The following is an 18715-nucleotide window of genomic DNA, read 5'->3' as shown; positions in this document are numbered from 1 at the left end:
CCGTTCGAGCTCTTCTCGAGTCCTCCCGTTGGATAAACTGATCAGCCCCAATCTCTCTAATTAGTGGACCACTAAAGGCGTAGAGTTTAGACCCGTCAGCACAGTCTAGCTCAAAAGTAGCAGACTGAAGGGTGGCTCCTTGTCAGCCACCAGCACAACTACCTTTTTACTATACCCACTAAAGGACGGTTAAACCCAAACACTAGCCAGCTCGTACACTAATTATTAAGATTGACCAAAGGACCAGCAGTCCAACCTAGACTCTAGCTGCACACACACACACACACACAAATTTCGAGATCACCGTGAATATAAAATATTTGCGCTAAGCCCAGATTTTTAAATAGTTATTTTATTTACGAAAAGTATTAAACACAAAGCCAAATATAATATAATAATTTAACACAAAAATTAATTAAATCTTACAAAAAGTATAAAGTTATTCTTACATCAACGACCTAACCCGTAACTCGACGTTTCTCCGACAAAACGTCCAGTCTCGTCTCGCCCAGTATCGTCCCCCTATACTTTTTTTGTTTCCCTTTTATATTCTTTTTCCCACCATTATTAATTTGCTTACCCTGCATTTCCCTTTTATATGGAATTATTATATTGCTTAAGAGTTCAAAAATTGCTTACTACTATTGTAAAGCTTATATTATACTAAAATCGACGTAATTCAATACTTCCTCATCTAATTACTACACTGCATACCGAATTGTCGGTGGGAAATAAAAAGGTGTGTGTAATCTACGCCCGAATTATCCTGTAGGCCGAAAATGTATATCTGTGCTTTTTGATATTCCTAGTTTTAAAATACAATAAATGGTTAAGAAATAAGGGTGTTCATATTTAATTTGCAAAAGTGTATATTAATACTTTCAAACTGCAATAGTCCTTCTTTGAGTGTAAATTCGATATTAAAATATGTTTTACATTTCAATAAGTATGAACCATAGCTTACATTTTAAAACTCATAAATCACAATCGTGCTATAGAAAGCAATAATAAATGATAAAAAGTAATCGGACATTTCATACACCGTTTTCTATCTATAGAAAAACTGGAGCGCAGATTACATTAGTGCATACAGTTTGCAACCCGGCGCCTTGTTCATGGCTTCAAAACCTCTGTTTCTTCGCAAGAGGCAACTAGTATGATCAGTTTTCGGTTGCAACTCGTGACACTTAAGCCCGAGGAGTAAATATTGTAAAATATTATTTTTAGTTACAATTAAGATTGTAGATTCCACGGATGCAAACAGTATCTGTATAACATTGTAGTATTGGGCACAGTTTACATTGGATCTTTGATTTAAATTTTACTATAATATTTGAATTATGTTAATTGCATAATGTCTTAAAATGTTTCATGTTATGTATATTTTAAAGAGGGCTCGTACGACCTTTCGAAATAATATTGTTTCTGCATATTTTGTGATTTAAGAGATCAATTTAAGTGTCAAATTACATGGGGCGTCTGGACCACATAACTGTATGTATTAAAAGGCAACACAGAAAAAACTTGTTCAAAACTGTTTATTGATAAAGATGATTAAATTAAACATTTTCGTTTAATTACACTAAAAGGTGCAAATATGAAATATAGTAAAAATATTTATTCATAAATACTGAAAGTACTTAAGTAGAGATGATAAAAATTTGATAGTTTCACAAACTAGTTATATTTAAAAATATAGACCTTTTGAAATCTTTAATAATTAGTGGTCTCAAATTATTATTTTGAGTTAAATATTTTTTATTTTTTAATTAATAATATTTTTGATATAGTTTTAATTTTAAATATTATTATAGTGGTCTCTAAGACTTATCTAATTAATCAGAGTAAAAACGGATGATTTCGCAGTCAACGATCAATGGTCAAAGGATTTTATTAGAGATAACATTGTTTTGTCATCTGAGCGGTTACTTAGATAATCGATCTGGAATTCCATTGGTTTTGCGTACAAGCAAATAAAAAAAAAAAAACAAGAAAAGAATATAAAAATATTATTAAAGTGTACGCAATACGATACTAATATTTATGAAAAGACAACAATTACGTTCGCTTTAAACCTTGCCGATAATAGACTACAATGATCTATACATCTATGGAATACTATGACTATATAATATCAACAATGAAATACATACAAACATAACTCAACAAAAGGATTTAGACGATCTAAGACTGTGGTTATGTGCGTTTGTACCAATATCTCTTCGACTGCAACTATGTCGATGCACATTACACTCATTACATCCGTTTTTCCTCTCTATGGACCAACATCAATAATTAATATAAATGTATTTACACATATCAAGCCAGCCCGTCAGAAACAAAGACCGACAAAACGTTACCAAAAAAATATATATACGTACTTGTAACAAACGTAACGAATCTAAGCGGTAAAAAAAAAAAAAAATCTCTGAAATTGTTCTATTGTCATCTGGAGCGGTGTAATTGAGACGCTCGTGTCTGTGCACAATTGAATTCACTTGATTGTTTTGAAAAGAAGTTCTTTTGACCGGTCGTGTTCCGCCGTCTACACAAGTCAGTATAAATAAACAATCACACCGTCAAAACTGGCAGTACATAATACTTATAATAAAGTAATTGATATGATTTTTGAAACAAAGTCGTTGAAACGATTATATATTAAAAATTATTGGAATCTGTGTGGTACAAATGTCATAAACTGTATAATTTTTATCGATGGTTGGGGAAATACCACACAAAAATTAAGAAGAATAATTTCTTCACTAGTTTTTTATCGTTTCGCCTCTAAGGCATTTATTGAAAACCATTGTCACTCTTTTTCGGGCTATTCGGATCATGAGCTTAAAATAACTAGCAAGTCCACGGCGAAAGTCAATAGGTGTACACACCAACATAATACGTTGTTGTATTTTTGCTATTCATTTCAATATTATGACATTTAAAGTTAAACGCTAGACATTTTTTAAACATTTACAGTTTTATGTTTGAATTCTCTATATAATCCAGTGTTTGTCACACGATAAAAGGAAATAAAAGTACTGAAAACAATATGTTCTCACCTTCACATCGAAGCTAAAATGTACATTGAAAAAAATGTGTCGCCGAGTGTAATTAAAGACTCGTTTCGTACATTTAATTTTTCGCTGTACAAATTGATACCAACAAGCAGTTGACAACGCAAAATAAAAAAAACAGAGCATTTAATTGATTCCAATCAGTTTAACGATTGGTTATTTCCACGGAAAAAAGTACTGAATTTATCACGCCCATCGATAAACGGAGTTACTGTGTCTACACGTATAAGAGCCATACGATGTTATGTAAATATTTTACGTGGGTACAAAATCGACGCGTTTCGTTTTGTGAACTGACAATAAGGTTAACTTAAACAGACGAGGCATACTGATATATTAGATAGGTATAGTATTGTTAAATCCACAAAAGCCAATGAAAACGTTTATTTTAAGTAAATAATTGGCCGATAATATCAAAGTGATTACCGTGAATCTTTCATTATTGAATAGAGCAGTTTAGTTTCATTTATTTTTTTAACATGCAAGCTATAATAACACTCACAACAATTGAGATACATAAATAATAACACGGCTTGAATATAAATATGCGGCTCCTAAGCGAAATTATGTGTATTTATGTATATTTATGAGACAGGTAATCCATCGGTGCGCACTGATGCATTCTGAACAGATTTCAGAATTAAAAAACCATTAAATTTGATTACATGACGTTTAATAGAAAACCGTTTTTGAATAGACTACACAAAACATTTGGCATATTTAGTATCGGAGCACACAAAAGTAATGGCTCGTCTTATGCGGCCCGAACGATACAATGCAATTTATACACCTATTTTTTAAAATCTCACAACTCCTTGCGCATCCGCGTTTACGACCGTAACATTTAATCTGCCACGATTATTTTGGAAATTAACATTTTTTAATGTCTATCGAAAAAGTTGAATTTAGAGAAAGTCCACATAATTTATTGTGGATGTTAGTTTTCACGTAAAAAGAACGGCATATTAAATGTTTTTTTTTTTTATGTACATATATATATATATATATGTTCGTTCTTCGGAAATAATGTCACCGCCGATTCAACACACATTATAAAACGAGTTTTTTGCATTACCTATACGCCATGAGGAATGGCGGGTCACGGCTTGACGGTAAATGTCAAAAAAATACTGTCTTCATAAAACAGAAAAATCATTTTTAAATTGTATCATTGTAGAATTTTGGAATAAGTTGTATAGCCGAGAATCTTCCAGCGTCGGGACAATGGTTGACATTTTAGAGTAGACTTATTAAACTATAATTTTTAGTGGTCACGACTAATCAGAAAAAATCAAGTAAATAAATAATGCATACCTCCTAATGCACTGAACAAGCTTGAATTTGTTTTGTTTTTTACACGTCTCGAGAAATTATTAATCCTAGTCTTTGTGTTCTATTTTTTTTTGTTGTTGTTTACATTAAAATAATTAACATCATTAGCTAGGTTTTATCATCTCAGTCTCGCTGGTATAGCACACTATGTATATATTGTTCGCGTACAACGTTGAACAAGCCTTTTTTAACTGTTGTGTGTTATGACTTGTAGCCGCAAATGTATACTCAATCAAAATGCATTCCAACGTCGACTGCCTGCACAGTCATTCAGCATCAACTACTATCTCTATACTTTTTTTGTTCAACGACCATCTCGATCACAGTGGTCATGTCGACAAGCCTCGTGGTTATTTATTTTTTTAGTCTTTCATATAGATAATAATCATTTTACCCTCTTAGTATCTATACGCACATACATAAATATTTAATGGGCCCAAGTGCACTTGCACGATTTTTGTCGAGATTGATTTTGTTTCAATGGCCGCTGTATAATTTATGTGTTTTTAATTTTATCGTTGCCAAATACATCTAAACTCATCTTTTAGACATTTTAAAAGACGTGTACAATGTATACAGCAACATCACAAATACACGAATGAAGTCTGAAGTTTAAGTCGCGGGTAAGTTGAAAATTCAAATGCAATATTTGTAGTTAAGAACACATTACAATTTTATAATCAAGACGTTAAGATTATTTTCATATTCTAAAATATTACCTATCATACGTTATTGCTACAATCAGTTTTATAAAAATAGAATAGTATAATAACCAGTTTTTTAATAGATTTTTTAGGAAGTCGTTTTTATGTGTTACCGAATTAATTTTTAATTTCAGTCAACAGCGGTGGTGATCATTTAAACATATTGTGTTTTCAACGACCACTCTTCTTCGTTTACCGACATCATGTCTACTCATTAACACACACTAAGAATTAATCTATTTTTATCGAGGAATACTCCTAAGGACGGTTATAGGAGATGAACATTTGAAACCGAAATGATCAGTCATTTATTTTTTTAAAAGACGTATGAGGTTAATAAATCTATAAATTACTAGTTACATGAAAAGAACAGTCAATATAAGATAGAAAACACCTTAAAGGTTAATAAATTCGTTTAAACATCTAAATCCACAGATAGCATACTTTATGTTTAAATTTAAAAAAATTATTGACGAGTAAATATTTAGAGAACTAAAAAATATTTTACCACAAACTAGTATATTATTTGTAATGAATAGGTATTTGAATTGGTTTTATTTCTTTACAGTAAACAATATATCATGAGCCTAATTCGCAAAAGACATAACAACCTCCAATATACTAAATTTTAAAGAAAAAACTGTTTTTTTCTATCAATTGTACGATACTTTACAGGACTTAAAATAATTTATTTTTAATTTTAGTAATAGAAAACCGAAAGATTAATTTCTTAGTAAATATTACCAAACGTTTTTTTTTTGTTTTTACACAAAATATGAAACTGATGACGAAACTTAGTTTAAACAATTATAAGACATGGTCGCGTTTAGAACATTTGTACTGTTCTCCTCCCCCTCCCGGGCGATAAAGAAATGAAATTATTTTCAAAATTTGAGCTCAANTATCGGAGCACACAAAAGTAATGGCTCGTCTTATGCGGCCCGAACGATACAATGCAATTTATACACCTATTTTTTAAAATCTCACAACTCCTTGCGCATCCGCGTTTACGACCGTAACATTTAATCTGCCACGATTATTTTGGAAATTAACATTTTTTAATGTCTATCGAAAAAGTTGAATTTAGAGAAAGTCCACATAATTTATTGTGGATGTTAGTTTTCACGTAAAAAGAACGGCATATTAAATGTTTTTTTTTTTTATGTACATATATATATATATATATGTTCGTTCTTCGGAAATAATGTCACCGCCGATTCAACACACATTATAAAACGAGTTTTTTGCATTACCTATACGCCATGAGGAATGGCGGGTCACGGCTTGACGGTAAATGTCAAAAAAATACTGTCTTCATAAAACAGAAAAATCATTTTTAAATTGTATCATTGTAGAATTTTGGAATAAGTTGTATAGCCGAGAATCTTCCAGCGTCGGGACAATGGTTGACATTTTAGAGTAGACTTATTAAACTATAATTTTTAGTGGTCACGACTAATCAGAAAAAATCAAGTAAATAAATAATGCATACCTCCTAATGCACTGAACAAGCTTGAATTTGTTTTGTTTTTTACACGTCTCGAGAAATTATTAATCCTAGTCTTTGTGTTCTATTTTTTTTTGTTGTTGTTTACATTAAAATAATTAACATCATTAGCTAGGTTTTATCATCTCAGTCTCGCTGGTATAGCACACTATGTATATATTGTTCGCGTACAACGTTGAACAAGCCTTTTTTAACTGTTGTGTGTTATGACTTGTAGCCGCAAATGTATACTCAATCAAAATGCATTCCAACGTCGACTGCCTGCACAGTCATTCAGCATCAACTACTATCTCTATACTTTTTTTGTTCAACGACCATCTCGATCACAGTGGTCATGTCGACAAGCCTCGTGGTTATTTATTTTTTTAGTCTTTCATATAGATAATAATCATTTTACCCTCTTAGTATCTATACGCACATACATAAATATTTAATGGGCCCAAGTGCACTTGCACGATTTTTGTCGAGATTGATTTTGTTTCAATGGCCGCTGTATAATTTATGTGTTTTTAATTTTATCGTTGCCAAATACATCTAAACTCATCTTTTAGACATTTTAAAAGACGTGTACAATGTATACAGCAACATCACAAATACACGAATGAAGTCTGAAGTTTAAGTCGCGGGTAAGTTGAAAATTCAAATGCAATATTTGTAGTTAAGAACACATTACAATTTTATAATCAAGACGTTAAGATTATTTTCATATTCTAAAATATTACCTATCATACGTTATTGCTACAATCAGTTTTATAAAAATAGAATAGTATAATAACCAGTTTTTTAATAGATTTTTTAGGAAGTCGTTTTTATGTGTTACCGAATTAATTTTTAATTTCAGTCAACAGCGGTGGTGATCATTTAAACATATTGTGTTTTCAACGACCACTCTTCTTCGTTTACCGACATCATGTCTACTCATTAACACACACTAAGAATTAATCTATTTTTATCGAGGAATACTCCTAAGGACGGTTATAGGAGATGAACATTTGAAACCGAAATGATCAGTCATTTATTTTTTTAAAAGACGTATGAGGTTAATAAATCTATAAATTACTAGTTACATGAAAAGAACAGTCAATATAAGATAGAAAACACCTTAAAGGTTAATAAATTCGTTTAAACATCTAAATCCACAGATAGCATACTTTATGTTTAAATTTAAAAAAATTATTGACGAGTAAATATTTAGAGAACTAAAAAATATTTTACCACAAACTAGTATATTATTTGTAATGAATAGGTATTTGAATTGGTTTTATTTCTTTACAGTAAACAATATATCATGAGCCTAATTCGCAAAAGACATAACAACCTCCAATATACTAAATTTTAAAGAAAAAACTGTTTTTTTCTATCAATTGTACGATACTTTACAGGACTTAAAATAATTTATTTTTAATTTTAGTAATAGAAAACCGAAAGATTAATTTCTTAGTAAATATTACCAAACGTTTTTTTTTTGTTTTTACACAAAATATGAAACTGATGACGAAACTTAGTTTAAACAATTATAAGACATGGTCGCGTTTAGAACATTTGTACTGTTCTCCTCCCCCTCCCGGGCGATAAAGAAATGAAATTATTTTCAAAATTTGAGCTCAATAAAATTGTGTCGATAGTCGAAGCCTGTTAATTTTTTCTTATTAAATTTCAATTATAATTTGAAAAAAATTAGAGGCAAAATTTACGAAATAGCAACTCTTATTGCTCGCCGGAGAAGAATTAAATGTATTAGAACTTAGATATAATACAATACACATTGAAAATGTTTTTTGCACATAAATCCATTATTCGGAAAAAGATTTTTTATTTTAAGTCATTAGCATATAACCAAATAACCAATTTAGTATTTTATAAATAAGTTTTATACATTTTCAATGTTAAAAATTCGAAAAGTTAAATAAAATGCATAATAAAAATTGATCACTTGTGGCTAATTAATTAAGTAAAATTAAAACTATTATTAATTTAAAAAACTAAAAAATATTAAACTCAAAGCCACAAAAAATTAATGAAAAGTCGCGGATTCGTATTTCGGAAACAATGTTACCATTATCAACGCTAAATACATACTGCTGACACTCCGACTAGAAAAAACTCCCTTATATACCCCTAGTGACCTTATCACCTAGTGACGTCATCACCAAGTAATATTATCACATTTTGCCAGTTTACACAAGTTTAATAATGCATTTTTCAGTGGGCCAAGATCCCAGTTAATTAAATTGTTTTTATTTTTAAACATTTCTATTGCTTCTCTGATATTGAGTTTTTTGTAATTATTTACGTTTTTAATTAGTTTTATGGTTTTAATGGAATGATTATGTGTCAATAAATGTTCAGCCACTGGGGATTTCTCAAATTCTTGATTTTTAATATTTCTTAAGTGCTCTTTAAACCTGACCCCTATATTTCTTTTTGTTTGTCCTACGTAACATTTATTACAACTTTGATAATGTTGATAATGGTAACATTATTTCCGAAATACGTATCCGCGACTTTTCATTAATTTTTTGTGGCTTTGAGTTTAATATTTTTAGTTTTTTAAATTAATAATATTTTTAATATAGTTTTAATTTTACTTAAATAAAATGATTTGACAATAAGACACAGTTCTTAAATGTTTGCTAAACACAAATTTTCTAAAATTGCTGTATGAGAAGGTAATAGCTACTTACAAATGAATGTTTTCAAAAGAACTCGAATATAAAGTTAACGTATAAAAAAATATGTTGTTGATATGTGAGACATCTCATTTGCTAGTAAAGACTTGAAAAATGTTGCAGCGCGACTATAAAAGACGGACAAGTGAAACGATTAAAAACGCATTCGTGAATTAATTCATTTTAGCTGTTTTATGCATTTGTAAGTAAATTGATAAAACGCCACGTAATTAACGCGTACAAACATCACAACACTCTCGTAAACGTAATGATTTAACGGCAATAGAATTACCAGTAAAGTGTCCCTTTTCACGGCAAACACGTCGTCCGTCTGCCGGTCGAAACCCTTCGACGATTTGTCCAACACCGTGTCGTTAGCAGTGCCACCGATCAGATAATATCACAAACGAAAAACGATTTAGCCGGACGCGCGAACATCAACGGCCGACACGTCATTTTATTTCTTAATATCGTTCCGGACAGATATGATCACATCGAACGACCGCCTCGCGAACACTTTCGGGGTGTTCGACACGGTACTCCGAGTAAAGGTACGGTTTTTATCAAAAGCCCATCCATCATTCTTCGCATTACTCTTGGCCGAATTCAGATCATATTGAACACGTTGCGTAATGTTCTCCGCGCCCATTAGGCGTAGATGACACACGTGTTTGAATACTTACGGTACCACTAGTCGACTCGCTCCAAGTCAAAGAACGCGCGTTTTAAGTACTAATATGCAGTGGATCGAATACATTTTTCACCGGAGACGGCCAATCATTTATATTGATTTTAGCGCCTCTCCTTATTGTTTATGGAAATTAGGAAAGATCACACGAATTAACGCGATAGCATGTCCGATAATAGATTTTAATTAATTGAATTCTTCTCGTAATCTACGAATTCATTTTTAACTAGTAAATTTTTTAATATGTAAATTTAAAGGCGCACACTTATTCATCGTGCTGTCGTTTTGTTTAGAAAAACTATCACTCACAGCTTGAATTATAAAAAGATATAGACAAAAATTTAATATTCCATAATAAATACATTCGAACCAAAGATTTATAAAAAATATATGCAGACGAATGATTATTAATGTATGAATTTTTTTTTTTTTTTTTTGACTAAGCTCCAACTAATGTAAAACGGAAAACATAAATAATTTGAAATCTTCGCAATTTACCGTAAATCATATCAACCGGAATTGGCTTTGCGCGAATAAGTGGCAATACATAAATTGGACCTTTAGAAATGTATGGAAACTACAAAAGGGCATTAAAATTCTGGATGAGTTCGTGACGCTGTTAAATTAAAATCATACAAAAATTGTGGCAGTGATAAAAATTTCAAATCGATCTTTGTTCCTTCTCGTCCAACGATTACTATTAATCGGACCTCGTGGCGTAGATCGTAATAACACTGTGAGATAACATGTTCCATCTTCTGTAAGTTGTAAGTGTTTGGGTACGGCCGAGGTACAACGCGATGCACATACAGACCGATAACCGTAATTTTAATCTGTTATCTCCAATCGGGCGTACCTTCGGATCATGCGTGTCGATGTTTACACGGTACATTTTATGGCTGGACACGACAAAAATGATTGTAGCCCCCAGCGGTATTTTTTACCGGCCCGTTTAGTTGCTGCCGATAACACTAAAGCAGTTTTCCTATTGGACGAACGGTTGAATAAGTACTCCCGAATAGCAGTGTGCTAGCCATAGGTCTTATAAACACGGATAGGACATTGATGCTTTATCGGTGAACACTGTGGTGATAGTAAATTGAGGCTATTTGTTGGCATTATTACATTATAGGATTTTACATTTTATTATTTAACGGTTAGTATTAAATAATTAGTATGGGTTATGTAATTCATAATAATGTAAAAGTCATAATTTATAACTTGTTACAAAATTGAAAAACATTATCTCATGCGCTTATCACAATTAAAATGTAAACAAACTGCCTGATATCAATATCAGTTCAGGAAAACACAAGGGACTCAATTATGAATGTCCTGACCATGTTCATAAGATCTGTGGTGCTAGCCGACGGTCAGCCGATGATAACGCGTTTTGCATGGAAATAGTAAAATTATTATTTCCCGTAAAAACGTCGCGAGACTATTCAAAGTCTACTGTTTGTATCGTTGTACTTGCGCGATGTCGTCAATGTATCCTTTTGATTAGCATCGTTTAACCAACTCAAGTGCTCGAAAATCGAGCAAACAGATATTTTCATAAACTTGACAATTCGAGACGTTCGCACTCTAGTCGTTTGCTCTCAAACACAATTGTGCTCATCAACAGACACAATCGACAAACTTGATGAATGGACGGTCGTGAATTAGTAGCGAACAAAACACAGTCAACACGAATACCAGTGACCGTGAACGTGAGAATTAATAACCAGTTCCGATACCAAGACACACTCGGCCGTACACGAGTGTCAAACAATAAACGGCTGCATACGATACCGTTAGGCGGAGAGTACTCTAATTTTACTAAACGTACGTCACAATCAAACGACAACGTTTGCGATAAAAACGCAACATCTGATGGACAAAAAAAAAATCAATTTGTTTATCACATTCCACCAGAGGTTGGTGCGAAACGCTTTTGCGTTTGATATTTTTGTTTAATTTTTTGCACTTGTAGTGACACTGCCGGTCGTCCCCGTGATAAACGGACGGGCTCCGTGCGAAAGTCGATTATCTTTTGTCAACACTGAAATACATTCGTTCGATGACACCCGTACGGTGTTAATTAATTACGTTGACGCTACCGCAAACAGAATATTCTAATGATAATTTATGGAGATTGATGTGATAATCTACAATCTCGGGTGCGTCGCTAGAGAAGATAAAGGAATTTCGAAAGTGGGGGGACTCGGTTGGGCAACCCAAGTCTGTGCGTGCAGACGCCGAGATGACGCGGGTCTTCAAGGATTTCGTATAAGGAAATGTAGAAATTACCTCAATTATAATTACTGTGTAGGGCATTGGATTATGTGTTAGTCATAGAACGGCGTTAAAATCGTACGACCTTATGAACTGCGCGTAAAAACATTAACGCGATGCGCTCACTCGGCTCGTGTAAAAAACGACTCGTACTTGGGTGTCTGATGGATTACACCAGTCAAACAACGGCGTACGGGATGACAACGCTAAAATGAAATTACATTAGCGCCAGTGTAATGCACGTTTGGCCGATAAGAGTGCAGCACCGGGTGCGGACCATCGTCGACGGTGCGGATCAACAATAATTGCAGGGCCGGGGATCGATATCGACACGGAGACGAGCAAACGACACTGGAACGCTGTTCCGACGGCGTTCCAGCAATTGATAAGCCGAACGAGCACGTCGATTTTGTACTGGCCGGTCGCTAGACTAATTATACAGGAATGCAAGTGCGGTGTATTACGCGCCACTAATGGCTAATGTCTTTACGTTATTGTCGGACAAAAGCGAAATAAACAACGGCCGTGTAGAACGCGCATTGCCCGCGGTGACGATTTTGAAATACACATTACCTGCTGTAATGTTGTTCGCGTGAAAACTCAGAATGTTCGACTTTATGGAAATACCTTCACCGACGTGTATTATTTACAATTATTGCCGAGAATAAATTGTTACAAAATAACGGATTATTACGCAACACCAGTTTTGGCTAAAACACAATGCTCTCCATTCGAAACGCAACCGCCGCCGCCGTCGTCCCGGAATCACCCGACCAATAATCGTTAAATATATCCTTTTTTTTAGTTGGCTTAATGTACTTCTTTTAGTTAATTTATTGATTCTTCTCGCATCCCGAGTGATTATCGTCGGTAATCAGCAGACGACATCACTTTTAATCGCCTTAGCAGAGAGGAGGGCATGACGTCTGCGGATTAACCTGTAACCGAGTACAGTGTGTCGTTATTCCTTCTTCGATGGCCATTACATTAATGAACGGTCAGCGGTGGTATCAATGAGCAGACGGCTATTTTTTTTATTCCCGTGTACTTTTTTGTACCTCGTCGACGCAACGAAAACAATCGTTGCACCGTAATTAATTCGAAACAGTTTAACCTTCGTCCGTTTCCATTATTGACTCACGGGTACATTAGAAATTCATTATTAAAAAATGTGTGTTCGCGTTTCGTAAAATTTTCGTGTAAATGTAATTTTAAACGCAAGGTTAGTATCGAAAACGTCAAACCCACTCCTAAGCAGTCTTATGGGTTTTAAATAAAATTAATGTTAATGCGATTGTACGCTGTTAAAACATTACTCCTCGCCAGTTATGAAATTTATGGTTCGTACATCGAACGATTCTATTTTTTACGACCGACCCGAACAACACCAAACCAAAGCGATTCCAGTGCAGGTAAATTTCATTTTATTGTTTCGTACCATAAGAAAAAACAATCGATCGCTTGGGTTTACTTCCGCCAAAGTCTTCTGCATTTAGCGTCTAGTAGACGAGAGGAAATAAAATATTCGCATTGGTATTATTGAGCCCGTGTAAAAGTACACGAGACGGTTTTACCCAACAGATTTTCAGTTGTACGCCGTTTCGGTATGCGGTCACCCCGTGGCCTACCTGGACAGGTACGGAGGGGAATAATCCAACGCGAGACGCGGTCGGTTCAACAGCAAACCGAGCACCTCTCGCGCAAACCCTCGGGGCAACGTGGGTCCTGCGCCGGTACACCCCCACCTGTTGCACGCCGGCACCACTACCGCTAGCACTCCTACTGCCGACGGACCGCAGCAGCCGATCAGAGTCGCGACGTCGAACGGTCGGCCGGCCAGCCGCGTAGGAGTGTCCGAGCGAGAGAGAAAGAGAGAGAGACCGACATCGAGTGGCTGTCGGGGTCGAACAAAGACGGAGGACGTAACCGCCGCCGCCATCGCAGTACACCGTGACAGAGAGCGCGGCGGCGCACCGTAACTCACACACATACACCGACTAACACACAAGGTGCGCGTTTACGTACACACACACACACACACACACACACACACAGGAAAGCTAAGAACGGTGCGCGCGCGCGATTCCTAAATAAGAATCCGACCAGTGCCATACGGACGTAGAATGCACCACACGTATAGTACGGCCTCCGCTGCCCGTTGCTCCTTTGCCGAGTAATCGAAAATAATCAAATTGTTAATATTAAAACCGGACCGTCGCATTCCAATCGTTTATCTGACGGCGTCAGTTTTATTGTTTTTATTTTACCGTATCTTAACTATAAATAGCGACCGACGTTTGCGGATTGGCCGAACACGAATTGGATGAAAACTAGCTCGAATGGGAAGGTAAGCAAAGAAAACATTTTGATTAACCGGTGAAACGCTTTTGTTGTGCAGTAATTTTCCCGTGATACTGTGCGACACGCCAGCGCACGTGCGACTGATAAGAATAAATTTTGGCCGCTGTGAACGCGTTGACTACTGACGAATAGGCGGGCAACAATCCCAACAAACCTGTTCACCGTTGTTTCCGACGGAACCTGCTAGGTAGGACGGCCCTGTCTGATAACCGCGGCGGCGGCGGCGGCGGCACACGAAAAACTGGTTCTGACGTGTGACTTACGTGCGCGCCGGCTTTTGCGAAGGGGTAGCACGTGGCCAAAAAACCGGACCGGAACTGTCGTCGGCCAACGGTAGCGAGGGCGTCCTACGCAACCGTTGCACACGCACGAGATTCCAATGTTACCCAACCCCCTCTTCCAGTACGCGTGCCAATTATAATATTGCGCTTGCACAGCGCGTATTACGCGAGCATCATAAACGACGGCGTTCGTTCCTCGTATGCTCGTCTACAGCGGATCGGTACATTGGCTTTTGCCGTTGAGATGCCTCAAACTACGTTCCTGTTTTTTGGGAAACCCTGTTGAATTGGAAACCGCGAATTGCGTCCAAACCGTGTGCGGGCCGTATGTGCGTCTTGTATTGTTGTTGGCTCAAGATACTTCCGACATGGTGACGGTGACCTTGAGCCTCTCGCGTGCGCGTGTCTGCACGAGCACAATGCAACATCATACCTAGTGGCCGTTGTGTTTTCAACCGCCTTAGCGCAATCCTCAAAATTTGATTAAATTCTACCCGAAGTACCGTCCATAGTACTACGACAAAATCTCAATGATGTTCTCATCTGGGAAACAGTCCAGTCCGCTACGACGAATTATCATTTATAATTTATTACCAACAGGTGTATTCGGGGGGACTACTCAGAATTTGGACGCGAGCCAATGCGTTATTTTCGTCCCACACGTATACACCGCCGTCATAATGTAAAATTTATTTTCGATAAGTCTCTAAGGTAATACGCTTATATACCTACACGTCGTTATTTATCATCACCTCAATTATTGTTGTTGCGATTACCCAAATATCGTTTATTTTTATCGGTTGTCGCGTAGACTGTCTGACAAACAATTATCGGACTGCCGCGTTTGTCACCAGGCGTTTACTATCAGTGATAATGATTATGGCCGTAAAATTAGAACACATTCCGAGTATCGTTTACAACATTGTGATGGCCGTTGGTCTAAAACAAGGTGTTTATTTTAAATTGTCGGCGCGNCGTTTGTCACCAGGCGTTTACTATCAGTGATAATGATTATGGCCGTAAAATTAGAACACATTCCGAGTATCGTTTACAACATTCACACATTGTGATGGCCGTTGGTCTAAAACAAGGTGTTTATTTTAAATTGTCGGCTGTCGGCATTAGTCGTTTCATATTTATTACCCGCGTTGTCACTACCGCCATTCTTGATTTCCAAAATTGTATGATTACTCCGTCACTGGGTAATATAGTAATGACATTTACAAAGTTTTGAAGGACGACAAAAATCGCCAATCGATCTAACGGGACTTTGTAAGTTATTTCACCGGTTTGATTTTTACCCAGAAACGGCGGAATCGTTCATGTTGCGCTACGTTGTTGTTTCAGTTGATCCGCTTGTTATTTGAGCGTCATAATTGTGTCATACAATCGACAACGTGTTATTATTATGGACACTATTTTATTTATTGTGTTTAATCATACGTCGTGGAAACGACACTTTCACTTGTGTAATTGTCGTGGTTCATATGCGCGTGTTATTGACTGCCGTCGTATAGTACACAGTAACGAACGTAGTTGATGATTTGACAGCATCGAGTCGATCGATAACTCTGCAACGATAAACATAATTGTTTTTCCAATGCGAAGTTCAGGCGGTGGTGGGAATTGCATTTCGTGCCAGTCGAAACGGATAAACAAATATGACGACGATGAATGATCGCCGCGTACGGTTGTTTCCTGTTTTTGATTTGCGCATCGGACAGACGATAGAGTCCGACCGGTCGAAAAAAATAATAATATTTTAGCAACGCAACTACTGTTTTCCCGTGAATGTGTTTACGGTAGCCAAATTACTGGAGGGCAAACGAAAATAAAACAATGTCGGGGAGACTTTTGTAAAAATACTCGTATTACATTTTTAATTAACGATTAGAGTTAATAGCGGGGACCACCCGACTGTACTTAAAACACGCATTACTAATGGCTGGCCACGAGTAACATTAACTACTGTGCAACAAAGAAGGCGAATTTTAAAAATATTTATACAGAAGGTTAATCGTCTAATCATATTTTATTACTGCACGTCTAAATATAATCACCTTTGTTTTAGTCAGTGAATTTTGTTTTAAATATTTTCACTCGTTATGTGACTGTTGCTGACTTAATTGTTTTTTACACCACTGATATTGTAATCGTGTGCCAGTTGTCTTGCTAGTCAGTAAAATACTATATTAATCGACCGTTAAAATCGTCGAGGACACTTTGATTGGCGCCCGTTTTTTTCAATGGGAACTGTTGTAATATGCCAGTCGATAAAATGTCTAATGATATTATATTGCACTTAAACGCGCAAGTGATGTCCAAGTGGTTTTTACGGCCAAGCGTCGTCGAGTCACACTACCGATGCTACTAGAATCTGATTTTTTTATTGTTCATTTCTTGGGCTCTGACATATTTCTTACGTTTGATCAATTCAAAATGTCGCCGGTCCCAAGAGCAGCGGTACAATTTTATGAACAATAAGAATCTTTTCCCTTACTTGTTGAACATTCGAAATGAAATGTATTTGATAATCTCAGCGGTGAACTTTTTATTTTTTGCTTTGCAACATCATTGCGGACGTCACACTTGCCATCCAACAGTATTTTCAGTGTTTACATTAAATTATTATTCATTCAATTATTATTATGCCCACGCTTATATCACGGTTGACCTTTGTACACCGTGTTAAGTGTTCAAAACGTTTGTGCCTCCGGCCGACTAGGTTTGGAGTTATTGTCTTTCTCTAACCTTCCTTACTTACACTACTGTGAGCACATCGTGTTCCCCGTCTGTTGAAAGTAAGAATTATTGTGCGTTTAATGTTCAAACAACGTTCTCACTCGTTTCTCTCTTAAAATTAGTCGGGGGGTGGTATGCGAAAACCGAGCGGTAACATTAAATTCGTAATTTATCACTTTTTAAAAATATTTAATTGTTTTTTTTATTTTTGTTTTGAAAATGACGTGTAATTTATTTACGACAAGTAATATCGTGTTTTGGGTAGAAATCTTAACGTATTTTCACATCCGTTTCGGGAAAGTGTTTTTTGTTTGCTTGTTGTTTGTGCGAATCGACCAGGAAAAATACATTTTACTACCCCCGTCGTCCGTTGGACGCACACAGCGGCACACCTGTGATAAAAGTGTTAGTGAGTACACAGAATGTTTGTCTGGTGTACGCGCACGTTTCAATAAAATGGATTCGACGGAACGGATGGCGGCGGTCGCGGGGTAATAAACTTGGCAACGCGCGTACTCCTCTCTGCTGTGTACCTGTGCCGTATACCTGGCTACCTGTACGCTGTGTGTTCGGTGTCGGTGCGGCGTATCTTCGGTGGTCGTGTTGTGGCGGCGGTGGACGAATATTAATCTACGTAACGTTATTTTACAACACACGGACAATAACATAAATCTCTATCGACACATGTTTGGGTGTCCGTCCGAAAAACTACAAAATTAATGGACCGTAATGCGAAATTTTTCTGACGTGCTGAAAATCATTATACGTTTTTCATTTCTACCGACGATTGCCTTTATGTAAAATATATCTACTAAATTTATTATAATGTTGTCGGCGTTCCGTCGATGGTAACAATCTCTGGGTTTCTTTCGTGGTCAGTTCACGTATTATTTCTGACTCGGCTCCGATGGACTTTTCGACCGGGCACTTTTTGGCGCGTTTTCGCAGAGCGTTATGTCCAACAGCACAGTCCTCTTACGTTCGCCATCGACTGTCATCTCGCAAGACATTTAGAAAACTGTTGGCGGCACATACGCTATCGGCAGTTGGTGGCTGCTATTGGACCGTTACAGTACACAC

General features: G+C 36.1%; 1 protein-coding gene across 6 annotated transcripts in view; it reads left to right on the top strand.

Moving 5' to 3' along the window:
* Positions 1–14329: 14329 nt before the first annotated feature.
* LOC126905578 (protein grainyhead) overlaps positions 14330–18715 on the top strand; it is an 83531-nt gene continuing 79145 nt past the window's right edge. For 3 of the 6 annotated variants that reach the window (XR_007704040.1, XM_050685418.1, XM_050685417.1), the window contains exon 1: positions 14332–14598. The gene's annotated coding sequence lies outside the window, so the exon portion shown is untranslated. Of the gene's footprint in view, positions 14599–18715 lie in introns of all 6 variants that reach the window. The other 3 variants (XM_050685416.1, XM_050685415.1, XM_050685419.1) reach the window with 3 other exon arrangements.

This window comes from Daktulosphaira vitifoliae, unplaced genomic scaffold (assembly GCF_025091365.1).
Source record: "Daktulosphaira vitifoliae isolate Bord-2020 unplaced genomic scaffold, ASM2509136v1 Scaffold_4, whole genome shotgun sequence".
NCBI lineage: Eukaryota > Metazoa > Arthropoda > Insecta > Hemiptera > Phylloxeridae > Daktulosphaira > Daktulosphaira vitifoliae.
This window is presented reverse-complemented; position numbering and strand designations above follow the sequence as displayed.